This window comes from Ambystoma mexicanum, chromosome 4q (genome assembly GCF_040938575.1).
Source record: "Ambystoma mexicanum isolate Mex_15411 chromosome 4q, UKY_AmexF1_1, whole genome shotgun sequence".
Taxonomy (NCBI): Eukaryota; Metazoa; Chordata; class Amphibia; order Caudata; family Ambystomatidae; genus Ambystoma; species Ambystoma mexicanum.
Genome location: NC_090928.1, coordinates 890,758,743 through 890,778,267, shown reverse-complemented (window position 1 = coordinate 890,778,267; position 19,525 = coordinate 890,758,743). Strand labels below are relative to the sequence as shown.

Genomic DNA, 19,525 nt, shown 5'->3' with positions numbered 1-19,525 from the left:
GAAAGGTTAGAAAATTACTGCTATGCGTTTCTGTGAATCTTAGATTATGGTCATTTTCATTAAGAGGTTTCACAAACGCTATCCAAGCTCTTTCTGACCCTTTCCATATTATGAAAAGGTCATCAATATGCCTAAACCACAGTGCGATGTTTTCAGTTGTTGTGTGATTATGATCGGACCAGACATCTGATGCTTCCCATGCTCCCATAGTTAGATTTGCATATGGTGGGGCAAAAGTTGTGCCCATCGCGGTGCCTTGCACTTGTCTAAAATATTTGTTGTTAAAAATAAAAACTTAATTAGACACAAATCAATCATTTCATGAATCATCTTGGTATGTTCCAAATAGTTCAGAGATCTAGTGTTCATAAAACGTTCACATGCTTGCTTACCATATTTATGCCCTGGTGTGCAGTCAAAATATCAAATGAATAATGTCGAAAGTCATAATATAGAAAACAATGTCGAAAAAAAAAGTCACATTTTTTATTTTTTTATGTATATATTTTATTGGGGTCCGGGAATAAAAAAAAAGGATAAAACAAAAAAAAAATTAAAAAAGGGAGGTGGGGAGAAACCCCCCATTTCGAATTAAAAACGTAATTAAAAAAATTCGACGTTTGACATTTTTTTTTTTCCAGATTATGACTTTCGACATTTTGACATTCGATTATATGACTATAAACCTTATGCCCTATTGGTGTATACAAGGAAACCACGTCCATTGTTGCCATTATATTGTCTGATTGCCAAGGCATGTTTTCAATGTGTGTTAGAAAGTCTTGTGGTTTTAAGGTAGGATGGGAGGGAAGACACAAAGAGAAAAGTCTATATACTTAGACATATTTTCGAGGGCTGAGTCCATTGAAGAGACTATTGGTCTTCCTGGAGGTTTCTTTATATCATTGTGAACTTTGGGGAGAAAGTAAATAGTGGGTATAAACAGAATTCGACGTCTGAAGAAACTTAGTTATCTTTGGTTAGGATAACTGTTTTCCCATTTTGAAAAAAATCCCTCACTTTGCCTTCTAATGTTTTTATTGGATTACTCCCAACTCTTTCATAGCATGTTTTGTCGTTCAATTGTTTATAAGCCCCCTTAATATAATCTTCTCTATTCAAAGGACAATATTTCGTCCTTTGTCTGAGGGCTTAATTATACAATTGCTGAGGGTCTGTAGTTCTTTCACAGCCGTCCTTTCCGTTACTGACAGATTGTCTTTGAATCTTGGTTTCTTTTTCTTCCAGTACTCTGAGGTCCTCAATGACGAGGGCTTGGAATGCTTCAATGTTATTGCCTAAATTGTTCACTGGATTAAATTTGGACTTCGATTTGTGTTTACTTTTGGTTGTCCAATCAGTTCTTATATCGTAATCCCCAAGGTCTATCGCATTGGTCACATTTTCTTCGTCTGGATGAGCTTCTTTCTCTAAATCAGCCAAGTCTGTTGCTGCTTCTAAGTCATTGATGGTTATTTCCATTTTCCCATCTTTTTTGGGCGTATTAATTCATTCATTGGTTGCAAAAAACTTTAGGCGTAGTTTGTGCACAAAGTGGTCAAAATCAATGCGGGTTTGAACGTAATTGAAATGTGCAGTTCGGCAAAAATTCAAACCAAGGCTCAGGATCTTTTCTTAATGAATGGTTAGGGCATGGTTGGACAGATGAATGATTTTTAAGCCTTTATCCTTGGGCACATCCTCTATTTTCCAGAACGCAGTAATCTGTCCAGGATATTGCTCGTAGCATTGGTTGCCCCTCTGCCCCCTCCTCGTTTAGCCCGGCCACCTCTGCTTCTTCCCAGGCTTTGGTTTCCTCCTCTTGATTGTTTTTTTTGCCACCTTGGCGCAAAAGTCTAATTTCGTCTAAAAAATTCAGACGTATGGCTGGCTCGTCATTTTCACTTATTGTGGCATCTGACCGAGATGCTGAAGACTCTGTATTGCTTTCCTTTCCACTTTCCTCCATAGACATTGATGGCTTTCTGGTAGAAATTTGTCTCAATTGTTCGAACCTCCGAGCAAAAGTGTAGACACTTCCTCTCTCATAGTCTTCTTTATTGCGCAAAACTTTGCGCTGTTTTCATTGTTTTATTTCATCCTCATATCCCATGAGATTTTTTTCTATGTTTTTCTTCAATTTCTTTCCATCCTCACCCTCAGGTATTTCAGTCAGTTTCTTTTCTACCTCAATCTTCTCTAATGTTTTTTTTTCCAATCGGCTCCTGCATATTTGATTAGAAGTTGGAGAAAGGTATTGGAGCAACTGTTTGTTGCTTCGCTCCACTCATTGAGCATTTCGGGGTCTTGTTCTTCGAATGAAGGAATAGTTAAAAAAAAAAAAAAAAAATTCTCAGACCACGTGGGATTCTCCCTACTTCAATGCAATTCTTCAGGGAGTGTTCCTCCCACCATTTGATCACTTCTTTCTTCTAAAGTCTTTCCATCTCTTTCGGAAGTCCAATCTCACTATCACCTTCTATTACTTTGGTAGTGCTCTGAGCCGACTTACTCTGTTTCAGTGTTTCATTGAAGAGGGTAATGGCTTGTGCTTTTCTCGCTGCTTCTTTGCTGGCCAGGGAGCTAGCCATGATTGCGCAATAAAAGAATCGGTTTCCTTAAATGCCCATAGTGCGTGGGCATAAGCTGGCAAAGTTAGATAACTATTTATTTTCTGCTATGGGGACGCGGATGCGCATGAAATAATGTCATGCGCGTGTGGTGGGTGTGAAGGATTGCTATTTCTAACCTTGTAGAAAGTACATTTATATTGCCGTGTAAAACAGGAGGGGGGCCGCAGCTGACACTTACTCGGCTTCGTGTCCTCGTCTGTTAGGCAGCAGTCTCTACTTTGCCATGAAGCGCGTCTCCGTGGCTCCACCTCCCAGCAGGAATCGACAAAATATATATACACACTAACAAAAACATTGTTAAAGGGTAAAGGGACATTATGGTTAAGTTGCACTAGCAAAACCCTATGAAATTCTATGGAAAATCGTTGTTACAAGGACTTTATGGTTACAGGTAAAAGCGGCGGGAAAAAAACGAAATTTGACAGTTATGGTAAGCTAAGCAACCATAACTCGCGACACCAGTGTGCACTGCAAGGACTAACAATCATAACAAAGATGACATCACAAATGTCATTGATGACATCACATTATTTTGGGGGGGTTGTATAATGTTGAAGTAATAACTAGCTAACAATTCAAGACTTACTACACACTTGCGCTAGTACAAAGTATACATATGAAGACCCACAATGCATACAAATCAGAGGCGCACACAGGGAAACTAAAGTAAGGACGAAACAGCATAATCAGAAAATGTGATTAGCATTAAAGAATATTTTCATGTATACAAATGAATTGTGTGTTTCAAACCTGCCTATTGCCCCATGTATGTGCACTATGAACATATACCAAACCGAAAAGTAAGTACTTTGAGAACATATGAAAAGGTTAACCCCTAGATATACAGCACCTTTTGAATTGTAATATTCTGACTCTCAGTGACGAAAACAGGGCTAGATATTTCAGTGACCAAAAATAAGAGGGCCACATATGTGAGGTCATCAATGACATTTGTGATGTCATCTTTGATTTTATGGGTATTCGTCTCAGCAGTGCACAGTGGTGGTGCGAGTTAGGATTGCTTAACTTACCTTAACTGTCTAATTTGTGGGGGGTTTCGGTTTTACCTGTAACACATGTTTTCCATAGAATTGCATAGGTTTTTGCTAGTGCAACTTAAACAGAACGTCCCTTTAACAATGTTTTTGTTATTGAATTTCATAGGTTTTTAGTAGGCCACTGTAAGCAGAACATTGCTTTAGCATAGGGTTTTCTGTAAAGAGGGTAGGTATTTCATACGGCAACAAACCATAACGTCCCTTTACCAACGGTTTGCTACTAATTCCTTCGCTGCCCTCATGATAAACGTGTGGAAAATACACATTGTCTGGTGTATGTATCCATTTGCGCTACCCCTTAATTTTAGGAATAGTGTTGGCTTATAATACCAATTATACATGTGCATAGTAAATGTTGTGTAGTGTGGCAGTAGGCTCTTTTTGTGTTAACAGGGCAGGAAAAATCTGCGCCACAGAGCACTTGCCGAGAGGAGTACAAATGAGCAATATGGACATTTGCTAGGGACACTGCACCTGGTTGGCGTATGTGCAATCACACTGCAAGTATCCGTAGGACTACATTAGTGGCCGCATCTTTGAATGGTCTTTTAAGTAGTTGTGGAAGTGCACGTGTTTCTGTTCCACAACTAGACCCATGCATAGGTCATCCACTGTATGCTGGTAACACCGCCCCTGTCGCCAGCCCTACGGAATCATGCAGAAAGCTACCGCATTTAAACTACTTCTGCCGACTTAGTGGGTGGCTCTGCAAACCTACCAATGTGCGGCTACAGTACTCGTAACTGTATAACAGCCACTGTTAAATAAGGACCAGCAACCTGCATTGTCAAGTGGCCGTGTTAAATATCGCATTACTTTCATTTATCTGCGGCTTGCCTTTCCATGACCCGTGAAACTAATACATTGTGTCTGCACTCAGCGGTGTGACGGAAAGTATCAAGGTCGCCTGCCGGTCGTACATTTGAAAAAAACATGGAAGTGCAGGTGGGACAGTTTGTACTTAAGTCTGCAAAATGGCAAAGCTGCTGCACCTTCCTCACACACTATATGCAGAGCACAAACAACTTTAGTGCCAGTTACAAAAGCGCTGAAGCTGCATGGGTCGCACAGAATAATGGATTCCTGCTGCACACAATGAAGATGTGTTTCCCGTCCTTGTAAACATTCTTGTATTCCACAAAGTATGTATATCCGTGAATGCTACCCCTACCAGTAATGGCGTAGCATAAACTGTTTCTACTGCATATTACGACAACTGAAATCAAAGCACAAGTGACAAGTGGCCAAGCTACCGCCCTTCCAGCAATTACGTAGGGTACTTTCATGTACAGCATTCTGCACATCTGCTGGGGGGGAACAAGAGGGGCACTCCTGCAGGGCACCAGAGCTTTAACACAACCTTTGCAAACCATATGCCGCGCTACAGACACTTACCCGGCAAAGGGCATTGTATTGTGCATGTATTGCAATGCGCTACTGTACAAAGGGAAGTTACTTGGAAGGGCGTGGTAACGATCCTTACGGAAGCATTACAATGATTAGCGCCTGTTACGCTCACCTGGTATCCATGGGGACACCCTTATGCCCCGATTGCCGAATTCACCCTGGACCCTTCCCGATTCCGGATGGTGCCTTCTATGGAGGTTGGGCCTGAAAAACACAGGACGTTGTTTTCTTCCCCCCGCTCCCTGGATTTGAACTGATGGCCCACTCCTCACCTTGTTGTGATGTCTGGCGTGCCCTCTGTCCTGCCTTCTGTGCAGGGGCACGTAGTTTTCTGCGGGTTTGAGCAACCGAGTTAACTTTACTGGTGCTAACCCATTCAAGTGTCTTTAAGGAGGCAAGTCTGGTTAAAGCAATCTTGAAATGTCCTTGCTTTCCTTTCTTGCTATTAATGCCTTTTCCTTATTTATTCCCCCTTAGGTGCACAGAGGTTCAGTGGATGCGCAGCTTGGGTCGGGCTCCTACCCGGATGATGGACGCAGGAGCGTGTGATGGATGGTAGGTTAAGTGCGAAGTGCGGCGCAGTAATGTCTTCTTTTGCTAACCTGTGTTCTTTATTCATTTTCAGGTCGCGATGGTCTTTCTGGGCGTGTGAAGATTTCCGGAGCGGAGCCGGCCAAAAAAATGCCCAGCCAGGTTAGGTTCTCGCGATTACTGCCATAAATCCCATGAGTAGCCTGTTTTAACGTTGTCGTTCTTTCCCTCTCCCTCCAGGTGCTTCTTTCTGGTGCGTACGTGATGTCCCGGTGATGCTGCCGACTGGATGAAAGACCGTGAGCTGCAGGAAGACGGATACTCGACGGATTGGAAGCTGCAGGTAAGCAGAGACTGCTAATGATGTTCTTTTGTCTATCTGCAGGTCCGCTGTTCAAGGATCGACGGATTCTGGTCTCTGGACACGATGAGCGTCACGCTGCTGGCTGCAGTATAACGCTAAGCACGTTCTGTAACTTGGGTGTGGTTTATATAGCCCTCTAGTAAATTAGTCCAGGTAAAGTAGTCCGGGCTACCACACCCAAAACACTGCACCGCACAGTCTGGTTCTAGGAACTAGGCTGTGTGTGTGTGCCTCCATGTTGGCTGCAGGCCTTCAATGAAAAGTAGTCCCTTCAAGACTGTGTCCCAATCTGAACATGAGCCTGGCACCAAAGGCGCCAGGACTGACTCCAGGAGAGTCCATGAGGATAGTGCAAGGTTCTTGGGGCCCCAAGTGAACCCTGAGTCTTAACCCTACCTGGCATGTGACCATGCCAGTGGGGTTTTGGATCACGGGTCGTGACAACGCCTATATAGGTGAGCACCACTCAATAATACTGTTTCCCGGCATGTCCCCTATAGTATCCAGACAGGTGCTGCCCCTTCTGTACCAGACCTTTCCTGCCGCTCCTTCTGTGGCGTGTGTGACAACACCATAATAAACAAAAATGAACTGTGAAAGGGAAAAAGGGAAATGAAGAAAGAATCTTTCACTGATCAACAACAGAATTGCCAATGCACGCATGCAGGGCGTGGCAGTGTGGTGAACACTGTAGTTCAATCTGTTACAAAGAGGTTTTTGTAGGTGTTCCAGAGTGTTTTCAAGAGTGCCACAACGCAACATAAAGTACAAAAGAAATGTCACTACTTTCAAGAAGTGCAGCAAGCCAATTTAGACGGGATGTGCAAAAATACGGATGGCTGGCATAGTAAGAAAAACATTATAGATGAGGGGAAAGGTATTCGTACTGTGAAACGTCATAGTCCCATGGGCAAAGGATGCCAATGGCACATGTCAAAGCCAGAAATACTCTTCATTGCTATGTACCGCGCTGTCTCCAATCACAAACGAAATAGGAAATTGCGCTGCCACATCGGTGGCTGCATAATGCGATTGAAACTTATGCAAGAGATTGGAAACAAACGCGTGAACTGGGCAAGTGCGCCCTTCATCGCAAACGGCACTTAAGATTGTGTAACATGTGTGCCATTTTCCCTGCACAATTAACACCAATAATATCGGCATGATTATGTGTCACTAAAGTGTCACACAGAGAAACCAAATTCTGGCACTTCTGTGTAGCTACTCCATTGCACTACACGTGTACATGATAGATTGCAAGAGGAGTAGCCACTGTACAGTGTTTTCCATTCACTTTCATTCAATATGTCAGAATCCCCTAAAACCTGCAAGCTGTGCCTCGTGAAAAACACAGCCCTAACCGCACCCTCTGCGTTTATGCTGACAATTACACTGTGTACCACAGTCTGTCCGTACGCACCACACCCACACACTTTATTGCCCAATCCTGTAGCCTCTGCAGGCCCATTTCTAAGGCTGTCATCTGCAAAAGGGGCGTTAGTAACACATGCCACCCTGCAACTATCGCGATATTTGCTGACTTTCTGCTGGGCAAGCGCGGGAGTTGGGGGATAACTATAAGCCAGGGGAGCGGATGTCGTTCGGTGTAGTTTCTCTTAAAAGAACCTTTGGGAGGGGTGGGGGGGGGTTTGTAAAGATGCTCATGTGGAAACACTTTTTGCCGTCTTCATACGTAAAAGTTTGTTTTGAATGTCATCTGACATTCTTTTAATAGGGTCTTCACTGCAGTGTGTAGACTGAGAAACATTTCATTGCAAATGTGCGACAAAGACATGCCATTTGCCTTGAAAAGGTGTATGTATCGCGAACCAATGTTCTCATTCTCACAGGAGAACATCCCAGCAGCACTCGTGAAGTCACACATGCTTCTGTTGATGAGACCCCTTCCGACCGCTGGCTAGCAACAGGAATCCTTCCACACTGTTCTCAGGGGTATACATGAGAAAAGCACCTTGGCAGTAGGAAATATGCGCTGCAATGCTTTCATCATAAGCTTCAGTTGACTAAACACACAGGAACAAGGCATGTAACCCAAAAAGAAAGGCTCCAAAGTGCACAATCGCGAAATGTACAGTTGCCGAAGAGGGCACGCCTCGACATTCTAGAAGCATTCCATCAAAACAGCACGATTCGACACTACACCACAAAGCGTCCACTCCCTCCAAACCGAAATTGCCAGACAAGTCTTCTTGGAGGGCACACACGCACAGATCTTCCACAAAGCCATCACCCAGGACGAAAACAGTACGTCTTGCCATGTTTGCCAGCCGCAGGACACAAAGTAATGGTGAAACCGAATGCCGCCCTTTCCTGTGACGCACACCCAGAGCACCTGATTGGCCAAAATCCATAGTCTCATTTCCATTGGCCACCATGTTGAGAAGCGCAAAATGTGACACATGCCTTTCTCCAATGAGCTGAAGGGCCACGCCCGATTGAAGCAGGAGGATTCCTTCTCCCCATTAGAGCTCATTCCTGCACATACACCCCGAGCACCTCATCGGCGAAAGGCCATAGTCCCATTTCCATTGGCCAGCATGCTAAGAAGCGCAGCATGCGGCACGTGCCGTTTTCTATGGACCACGCGGGCCATGCCCCAGTACAGCAGAAGGAGTCCTTCGTATTGGTGTACTTTCCTGTGACGCACACCCTGAGCACCACCTGATAGGACAATCGCTGCAGTCCCATTTCCGTAGGCCAGCATGGTGAGAAGCACCGAATGTGGCACATGCGGGTCCCCAAGCCGGGTCCGAGTGAAGCGGGAGTCCCTCTTCCTATTGGCGCATACCCTAATCATGTGATTGGACAATCCCTACAGTTCCATTTCCGTGTTCGCCACTTGCAAAATCCCCAGATGTAGCTTTCGCGCTGCGTGTGAGGAATAACTGGCAACCAGGGTAGGGGTAGTTTGTGTTAAGGGGCAACTCTTCACAGAGCCGATTGTTTTTTTTTTGTTTAGATGGTTCTACGGAAACAACTTTTTTTCGGTTTTCATTGGCTTTTGGGACTTCTGCTCACAGTAGTGCAATAAACTCTTCACCGCATCCTGTAGACCAGCAAACAAAACTGCAATGCCAATGGGTGACAAAATGCAATTTTCTTGGAAACACTCCGCATTTCCAAAATTAATGCGTTCATTGTTGCAGAAAAGAATTCCACGAGCGGACAAAAAAGTATACCTGCTTCTGGTGATGAGACACCTTCCTCCGTCTGGCTCGGAACAACCACCATGAGCAGTAGGCCATACTCTATGTGGTATTATGGATGAGAAAAACACCTTGGCAGTGGGGAAAAAAGCATCCTCACGACATTCATCAATCTCCTCAGTCTACGGAACAAATCTAAGCAAGGCAGGTAAACCATATGCATGATGCCATAATGGATGACTACTACTGGAAAAGTGGCGAGTTGTTTTCCAAGTGCATGCATATCAGCGACATTGCTCTCATACAAACGTTCCACGATGCGTCCACTCCTTCCAAAGGGAAATTGTAGTCAAAGTGTCTATGCAGGGCATAGTTGTGCAGATCTATGACAAAGGGATCACCTACAGTCAACACAATGTGTTTTGCCATGTCAGCCACCCTCAGTACGCAGAATGTTAATGTACACCAGTTACACCTCGCCTTCCTGTTAACCACACACACAACCTCATTGCCTAATCCCCACACTGCCATGGCAATTGGGCAAGGTAGTGCAAAGGGCACATTTGGCACGTGCGGCTCCCAAAGTAGCATGTCGGCCACACACTTGTAAAGCTGGAGCAGTCCTTCCCTTTCCAATATGTTCTCTGCAGCTCTACTGCATTGGGTTACACGTAAAAAGGCACACACGCATCGACCAGTCGCATCGAAGCCGCCATCATCAACACTGTCACACTTGTACAACACTTAAAATGTACAGTTACACATTTACAGTACAGATGTCGTGCCATTCCAAAGCACATCCACTACAAAGTTCAATGAAAGTATGCACGACTTCTCCATCCGTGTACATCCACATAGCCACCCAGGATGTGGAACATGTAATCCTTAAAGTACAGCGTAATGCACTACCTTTTCGTGAAAGTGGGGACGGGGGGGTAAACAATATCAAACTGGGTAGGGGATTCCGTCTTCCATGTTATATGATATGGCATTTGTAACGCGCCTATACATATAAGTGTTTTTTGTTTTTGTAACGTGCGTGCCAGCAACCTTTATTTTCTTTTTATATGCGTTTTTGTTTGCCTCTCGTCACATTTTTACCACATCTTCTTGGACAGTGTAAAAAAAAAACGGCATTGCTAATGGCGCTCAAACAAATGACATTTCTACTGAACCATTGCGTATTCTGCAATCTCATACTGGGTGGAGATCATGCCAGCAGTCTACATAACCTCATGCAGAATTCTGTTTATAGCACACCTTCCTGCGAATGGCTGCGTACATATTACACCGTCATAGAACCAAACTCCTCTTGGTGTTATGCATGAGTAAACTACCTTCGGAGTAGGGAAAAATACACATCACTGCGGTCAGCAACCTCTTCAGGTGGCAGATTAATCGTCCACATGACATGTAACCCAAATGTAGAGTTCCATAGTGCAGCACGACAAAGTCAATGTTGGTGACAGACACCACATATTGCAAAGGCGACCCATCCCACCGAAACTGCAGTCACCCTGACAGGCCCAGAGAGCTTTCACTCCTTCCAAACCAAAATTACCAGCAACGCCTCTTTGCACACAACACCTGTGCAAGTGGCGCACAAAGGTATCACCGACGATAAGCACTTCGCGTCTCTCCATCTTGACTACCCTCACTACACAATATTGGGAGGAAATGCTACCGCCCCTTTCTGTGAACCACGTTCTAAACTCCCACTTTCCCATTTCCCACAATTCCAATTCCCTTTACACCCTGCTCATAAACATGCGCTTTCCCATATACAGGGAGTCCCATGACCCAGGGAAGGAGAGACAATACTTCTTCCCTATGCACGGGCACTTTTTGCAGTACTCCCTTATTGGGTGCTGTCAAATTTTCAAACAAGCATGCAGCAATGACATACAAAGGCTCTGCATTGCACACTGTCATTTCTATACAGCACTCCATATTTACAGTTGAACACTCTGTACACGTTCCGTTTCATTGCAAAGCCCCTCCATCAGAAACTTCTGCTAAATAATGCACGATTGCAGCACCCACAAAGATCTTCAGATGCACCCAGCACACCTTTGGCCATGCACACAACATTGCAGCCCTTTCCACACCCACCAGCACACTATACATCCAAGCAAGTGACCATGTGGGCACCTACCATTATGCACAAACTTAACATACGTAGCGGCACTTCCACCAAACTCCCCCTTACCATAAAAACACCCATGAACGAAAACATGACACTTGGCAGAATCCACAAACATACCACAGGCTGCATCACCCCTACGCACTGCCATTCACAAAGTATTGTGTCACTGGCAACCTATGCACAACAGCTGCACAATATTGGGCCTACTTCTAGAATTCTACACACAGCACAGTAACCAACCACATATAACTTGCACTTCAACCACACCCACTTCCATACTCACATTACGTACATAATGCACCCTGTGGCCACACTGCACAACTTCTCACTGCACCATCTTCTGCTGAACACCAAATACTGGAGCACATTGCAGCTATCACCACAACCATGGAATGCACAATACACGCTTCGCAATTCACTTGTAGTGCTATAGCACGTCCACAATGTGCTCCACACCCACTCTCCAAAGATCACCACCCTGTGCCTCATGCATTGTCAAACCTACATTGCTCCAGTGCGTGTGCTCCTTGCACACATTCCCTACACCATAATGCAATCATGCATGTCAACAACTACCTCTATGCACATACACACCATTGACACCAGCACTCCTAACCAACCTCCACGCCACATGCACGTTACATACAACAGTTACCATAATGTATGCACATTGCACTGTTTCCGGCACCCCCATGCCCTCTCATTCACATACTATTGTCTTATTGAATTCCACTCAGAAGGTACTGTGTCACTGCCAACATAACCACAAAATGTTTACAACATTGCCCATACTGCAGGCATTGTGCACACAGCACACGATCCAATCACATATAAGCTGCCCTTCACCCATACCCTCTCCCATATTAATAGTATGCAAACACTACACTCAGAGCCCACACAGCGTGACTTTTCAGCTTCTCGAAGCACAGCGCACCGCCATGGAGCTATGTAACAACAAATTGCAACAGTTACCATAATGTACAAACAAAACAATCTCTTTATGTACTTTCAATCACATACTATGGGCGTACCCACTTCCGTTCACAAAGTATTGTGCCACTTCCAACCTACCCACACAATCTGTTTGCAACACTGGGCTATAAAGGCTGAAATGTGCTCCACAACCATTCCTTACTTGTCACCATCTTGTAACTGCTGCACATTCAAAAATGCATTACTGCCATGGGTGTCCTCAAGGCCTAGGCTCTTGAGTGCATGGCCTAAGGCCTACAGCTTTCGGCCATGCACCCAATAATCTAGGCCTTGAACACACCCACAGCAATGTAATGCCACCATGCATGTCACCATGTCAGCAAGTACGACAGTCCACATACACACCACTGCCACCAGCACTCCTAGCCAACCTGTAGAGCGCCAAGGCGCTAAGCAAAACCAAATTGAAACACTTCACAGAACGGCCATGTGGGCAGCTAGCATAAAGCAAGGCATAAAATAAGCAGTGGCGGAGCAATTTGCTATGCAATTCTGTAGGTTTGCTAATTTTAAATTGGCACTTATGTAGCAAAGTTAGCTATTTAAGTTACCCTGTTCAATGAAAGCACAGCTCACCCTGCATTCCTCTCTTGCCTTCTGAGCTCTCACCGCCCTATTTTCTCTGTTCACTGCAATTTCAAAGGGGCTAATGGAGAGAGAGAGAGTGTGCAGCAGTATTCATCCCCTTCACGCATGTGCGTCGGAGTGCTATGCACATTTCATTTTTATTTTTCAAATAATTGCAAATGAGAAATAATCGTGATAATACTGTTAAGCTAACTGTATCCTGTCTGCCAAAGACCAGTATGTGTTATTTTTGTTTTTTTAAAAGGCTTTAAAATCCTATTCTAAAAATGTAATAGGTTACATAATGCATAATTACAGTACTGCTAAACACTGCATTGTATCCATGCTTTACAGTGAAGTGTATTTAAATCTCTGTCAACTAGATTTCATTTTGTTATGTTATTTTGCATTTATATAGCGCCTTATATACCACTGGTATGGTCTGAAGGTGCTGGTAGGTTGAACGCCCTTGGGAACCGAAGTTCAGATCAGTAGAGAGTCAAAGGTGCGTGTGAACACCGGCTATGTGTGCAGCTGGTGCGGTGGTTGAGAGATCAGGAGTATGTGTTCGTTCTGGCAGGATTTATCCAGACCGAGTGTGGATGCGTTAGGCCTGAGGAGAACGCCTGGCTGGGGGGTGTGTAACCAGCAGTGTTTTACTTTGAATGCTGTGGAGTATGCGGCGGATGTTAGTATGGGAACAGTTCTACCAAATAGTGTCATAGTATCTCTGTGTTCTAGTTGAGCGGTGGTGTAGAGGGGAGAGTAAGCGTGGTGGTGTGATATGTTGTGTTATATGCTTTTGCAAAACGTTCTCTGCATTCCAGACCATATTATATATGTCAGCAGTTCTATGCGCTCCAGTCCGTTCCATGCACTCCTATCTACTCCATGCATCCCAATCTCCTCCACACACTCCAATTCGCTCGATGCACTCATGTGTTCTAGTCCGCTCCAGTGCGCCCAGCGCGTTCTAGTCTGCCCCACACATGCACTCTTGTCTACTCCATGCATGCACTCTTGACAGCCCCACATGCTCCACTTCACTCTACGCATTCAGTATCTCTATGCAACTCGTCCGCTCTAGTAACAGGTCAGTTCTGCTCTAGGCACTCGTTCGCTCCAGGCACTCGTCCATTTCATGCCCTCACACGCACTATGTATTCACCTGTTTTGTTCACTCATCGGCTCTACGCACTCAGCCCCTCTACGCAATCCTTTTTTCATATGCTCTCTTTCGCTCATATGGACTCGTAGTTTGCTGTTAATGCACTGCCGGTCGCCTGAGGCACCTTTAGAAATGCAGCATTTTGTTAGTTTTGGGGGATGCGTGGCGATGGCTTTAAATGTTAGCAAGTATCTGTTTATTCCTTGAGCATGCAATATTGCTTACCCGGTGTCCCTGCTTCCCCTCTCCCCCCACATCCTGTCTCCCAGCCGTCCCCCGTGGTCTGATTGGCCAGTTGGCTCCTTTAACTGACCCTTCCAGGGCAGCCCTCTGCCGCAGGGGTTGCCGGGCAAAGGGCCCGAGGCAAAGGGCGGCTCTTACATTGGCTGCTCCAGGACGTGTCTCCATGGGAAGCCAGTGAAGCCAGCAGCTAACAGACACCAACAAAAACTAAGTGTGGCATGGGTGGGGTTTAGAGCAATTACTCTACTCCAGAAAGCCCCCACCACTCTATCTTACCTTCCCATAACAGACTGCCATAGAGTTACACCAGGCATAATCGAAAAGATTTGTGACCACCAGCCTGAACCTATTCATGACAGGAATGTAGATGTTGCTTTGCACTATATACTAACATACTTGTCAAGGTCAACAAGCGCCATACTTAGATGAAATTGTGAACACTAGCCTGTGCCACACTCAGATAATTTTGTGAATGTTAGCAGGCACTACACTTAGAGAGAAATTTGAAGGCTAGCCTATGACACTTAGATGAAATTGTCAATGTTAGCATGTGCCATACTTAGATGGAATTATGAAGACTACCAAGAGCAACACAAAAGGAATTGATAATGTCAGCATGTCCAAAACTTGGGTACAATTGTGAAAATTAGCCTGCGCCATATCTAGATAGGATTGTGAAGGTTAGCGAGTGCCACACGTATACAGAATTATGTAGGTCAGCAAGTGCTACACTGTGAATGTTAGCATGTTAAAAGTAATAACCTACTAACCAATATAAGCTCAAACTCTCTGCATACTTATCTCACTCAAAAAACTCACACCATGATGCACCAAGATGCATCATGTTGACGAGCGGACACCTTTCAAAATGTACATGACCATGCAGCCAAATGATTTGATGGCAAACCTAATCCTGTGGCCTGCTGGTTACATACAGCTTGCAACTGGTGCTCAACACATTAGTTGATCCCATACTATTTGACGTTCTATCTTACCATGTTGGTTTATACCCCATACCCTGAAAGTGAGAGGGCCACAAACTACAATATTCTGCCTCGTTTGCCCAGTTCTCTGCCTGCTATGCCACCCACTCTGCTTAGTCTTTTACGCAATGAATACTCAAAGCTAACTTGATATTTACTTAAAGTAGCGATCAATGGTTTCATCCAGTCTGTACATCTAGACCTACTGGAAAACTGTACACTGTAGCTGGCCTCCAGAGCTCACTTTGCTCTAGGATTATGATTGCATTATTAATTTGCACCTGCAGTAGAGAGCACTCCAAACTGTTTTAAGAGCCTTTTAAATCATATCTATTTATTTGTGTCCGTTCATGCAGCTAACCTTTTTACAGACACTCATCCGGGGCTCGCAAAGTATTTTCGCCCACTCGCATAGTCGAGTAAATTTTAATAAGGGTCAGTACCATTTGCAGGGGATGTGGACACTTATTTTAACTTTACTTTGTTTGCAGTAAATGTCAAATACAAGTTTCACTGTGCATGGCTGGCCCTTGGGTGGCAGCAGTTTGCCCAACTAAAGTGGGTTTGTGGTGACATGCACCATTTTACAGCAAAAATTTGCAAGGCCTGACTTATCTCACTAATGTCTTACTTCAGAGGTATACAAAACTGCTGTATTGTTGCTAATTTTATATCGTGGGTACAAGTATCTTCTGGTGGCATTAAAACATTAGTACAAAATTGCTAATCAAATGGGTTTGTTTGCTAATCAAGAAATATTTAATTAGCAAACTTTGCTAATCAATTTTTGAAAACTAATGTATGCCTTGTAAAGCACAAATAAAACACACATACATGAAAACAGGTAGCAATTACCTGATTCCATAAAAACACCACAGCCTCCGCCATCACTACCCACAGGCATTCACAAAGTGTTGTGTCACTTAACACAACATTGGGCATACTTGAGAAAATCTGCACACAGCATAGGCAGTCAACACACCCACAGCAACGTTATGCCACCATACATGTCACCCACTACCACCATCCACATACACTCCACTGCCACCAGCACCCCTACCCAACCTGCGCACCGCCACGCAGCTAAGCAGCAGAAAATTGCAACAGTGAGCATAATGTGCAGAAAAAACTCTCTCCTGCACACTATGCACTTTTATTCACTTACTATGGTCTCCCCCACTTCCAATGACAAAGTACTGTGTCACTGCTAACCTACCCACATTCTGGTCGCAACACTAGCCCTACTGCATCCAATTTGCACATACCACACTATACAAGCAGCACCCTGTACCAAATCAGAGTGGAACATGCGTTTGTGCAGTGGGTACGTTGCAGCCCTACACCCTACGCCCATGCACCCATTAGTCCAATCCTTCCACAGACCCACTGCACCTTCATTCACCCATGCATGCCACCAAGTCGCCAACTACCAAATTCCATCCGCAGCGCACAGGCACCTGCGCTCCCACCCACCCTAGGTCATGTGGAAATCACTCCCCTTTGGCAATTCACCTGCTACCACTCACCACGAAAAGAGGTTGCGGCAGAAGCTATGGGGCCGTTACGACAGCTTCCTCCAATCACCACACACAGTACACGCCTACATGTCACATTAAGCACTCCTCACTCCCCCACTCGCCCCCTCCCTTATTGCCACCAATGAATTCCGTATGGTACATTTTCCAGACCCTTCTGCCGCCGTACTGTCCTCAGATACACCATGGCGGCTTTCCCCAAAAAAAGTTGACTTACACCACGATTCACAGCAGCCAGCCACCGGCCGCGTCCAAACTTCTCCAACAGCACGCCGTACCGCGAGCCAATGACACTTCTGTCCGCGGATGGAGCAGGTAAATGGGGACATACATTTCAGTTATTAGAAGGGAAAAAAAAACGAATGGTCGTATTTAAAGCCCCTGCTGCAAATTTGGTGGAAATCCATCGAGTCGTTTCCAAAGCTTTTCCCCATTCAGTCTATTGGGGGAAGGATATGTCGATATGTGTGTCTCTATGTCTCTCTCGCTCGCTCTCTCTGATACACTTGAATTCCCATGCGCTTTAGTTCATTCCTTTATTAAGGAAGGTGCGGGCTTCGTCAGATACGAAGTGTAAGTGCGAGTGGAAGTTGGTCTTCACTTCCTGTGCCTGACGCTTGAACACTGCCTACTACTTTTTAAAACCCGCATTCTCCCCGTCGGGTGAGTGTCGAGTCCCTGTTTTATTTTTTGCCTTCAAGGGTTTTGTTGGCATCGTCCTGCAAAACAATTGACATCTGAAGTTCTGAGTTACCAGAAACCTCAGTTAACTGGGAAAGTAAATTTAGTGGGCAGACGATCCAGAGACTGTGGGGTGGTTGACCTTTTGATCTGGGTGTGGTCTGATTCTTACTTGGGGATTAACAACTCATAATAACCAACAACCAAGAGACTACAGGGTATTTTACCCTTTGATCTTGGCTAACTAATCTGCTGCCTGCAAAAGTACATTTTAAGGGGTATTTAATATATGCTGTGGCACTGTGAGCGAGTTTCCTCGCTGATTTCTGTTTGTCGAAACTCACCAACATGAGAGCAGGATTGAGAAGTTGGCCCCCTTGTGAAGACCTACTGGAGTTCACAGCCACGGAATGCACGGCGTGTGTACCAACCTTGTTGTGTTAGAATCACCTAACCAGCAACCCTTACTGATGCCAACTGGAGCCTTAAATGAACATGAGCAGCCACAGGCTCTGGCCATGGAAAGGGGTAACTTTAAGGACAAATGAATTCCCTCTAGGCGCTCCCCCAGTAATTAGAGGGTGGGAAGGCTAAGGGAAAAGGCAAAATGTTGGGTCCCAGGGTAATGAGAAACAGGAAGGACCGGAGGAAACACAGTAGGCCACCTACCTCCGCTTTCCGCTATTGCTGGCCAACCCTTCTCGATCGATACTGTGTCCAATCTATCGGATCAAGCACTGAACTTAAAGTCGCCGGCGCCAGTAAAAGGTATGTCGATGTTGGACCATTCTATTATGATCAACCAGAGACCTGGGACTGGCTTGCAAGACATAACCAACTTGAGTATTCTTGAATTTGCCGACCAGGCAACGGATCGTATACCAGCTTTAAGGGCACGGTGGGCCTCTCTAACCACCGATTTGGGTCGCGTCACTCTGCAGATCTGTGATGCATCAAATCTGGGCTCACCGACGGACCTTACAAACATCGATAAACACTCCATCTCGAATGAACCAGATGGGCATGCTCGGATAAGGGCTGAATCGTCCTCAGAATGTTTTGATCCCTTGGAAAATTCTGAAAAAACTGAACAGGCGCCTTTATATCACACGCTACAGGAGGAGGATGAAAGGGTACGCTTGACACATCTGACTGCATCGGCACCGAATATGGTTTTAAGTTCCTTTGTTGCCTTATATCACGATATTTAGAGTGAACTTAATTCAACATCGCTACTCTTAGTAGAACTCAATAACAAATTGGACTTGGGTGCCCTGGGGCGGGCACCTGCCTTTCGGCACAAAGCACTGTTAATCTTGTTGTTCATTTACACACAGCGCAAGTTGACGTACAGGGGTGGGGTTCATCAGGTTGCCCAATCTGATTGCCCAATCTGATGGAATCAATGCTGCATGAGTAAGTTGGGCTCACGCTAGCATGTACTCGAGGGCTAGTAACTATAGACTTAACCAAAGAATCCCCCATACAGGAGCCTAAGGAAGTGCAGGAGGTCCACTAAGAAGCCCAAGGACCAAAGAGCTTGTTGTCGGGCTTATCCAAAACGAACAAAGTAACATTGGCAAAATTGTCCGAAAAGACATTTTTGGTCCGGAAGATCCTAACTAATCAACAAAAATTGTCCTTTAAAACCTCACTTGCTAAAAGGACTTCCAACTATTGCTAAGAAACAGACTGTTGAATGGGACAACGCCAAAAGTCGACAGTACGCTGCAAATACATCTGGACCAAGGAGGTCAGCAGGAGGGCCTACAATGGAGCCCCTGAAATCACTGTCCTGGCCGCATCAGCTGTTACGTCAACGGGGAGTTTGCTAGCTTTAGTTTTGGCTTGCCTTCTGTGGGAGCTACTTCTAGTTTACATACGCAGGCAAACCCCTTGGTGGGAAATTGGGGGGGAGCAGGGGTATGTGGTAGGAGTGAATAAATGCCTGGATAATGGGGTGGCATGGAAGACCCATGATTATCCGAAGCCCTTGATCCCTAATTGGAATACATCAAAATTCCCAACATTGAGCGACAACCTCTGGGT

The 19,525-nt window shown here is 45.0% G+C and overlaps 1 protein-coding gene across 1 annotated transcript in view; it reads right to left on the bottom strand.

Moving 5' to 3' along the window:
• Positions 1–19,525, bottom strand: part of LRPPRC (leucine rich pentatricopeptide repeat containing) — a 1,926,342-nt gene that overhangs the window by 1,794,170 nt on the left and 112,647 nt on the right. The gene's annotated exons all lie outside the window — the stretch shown is intronic.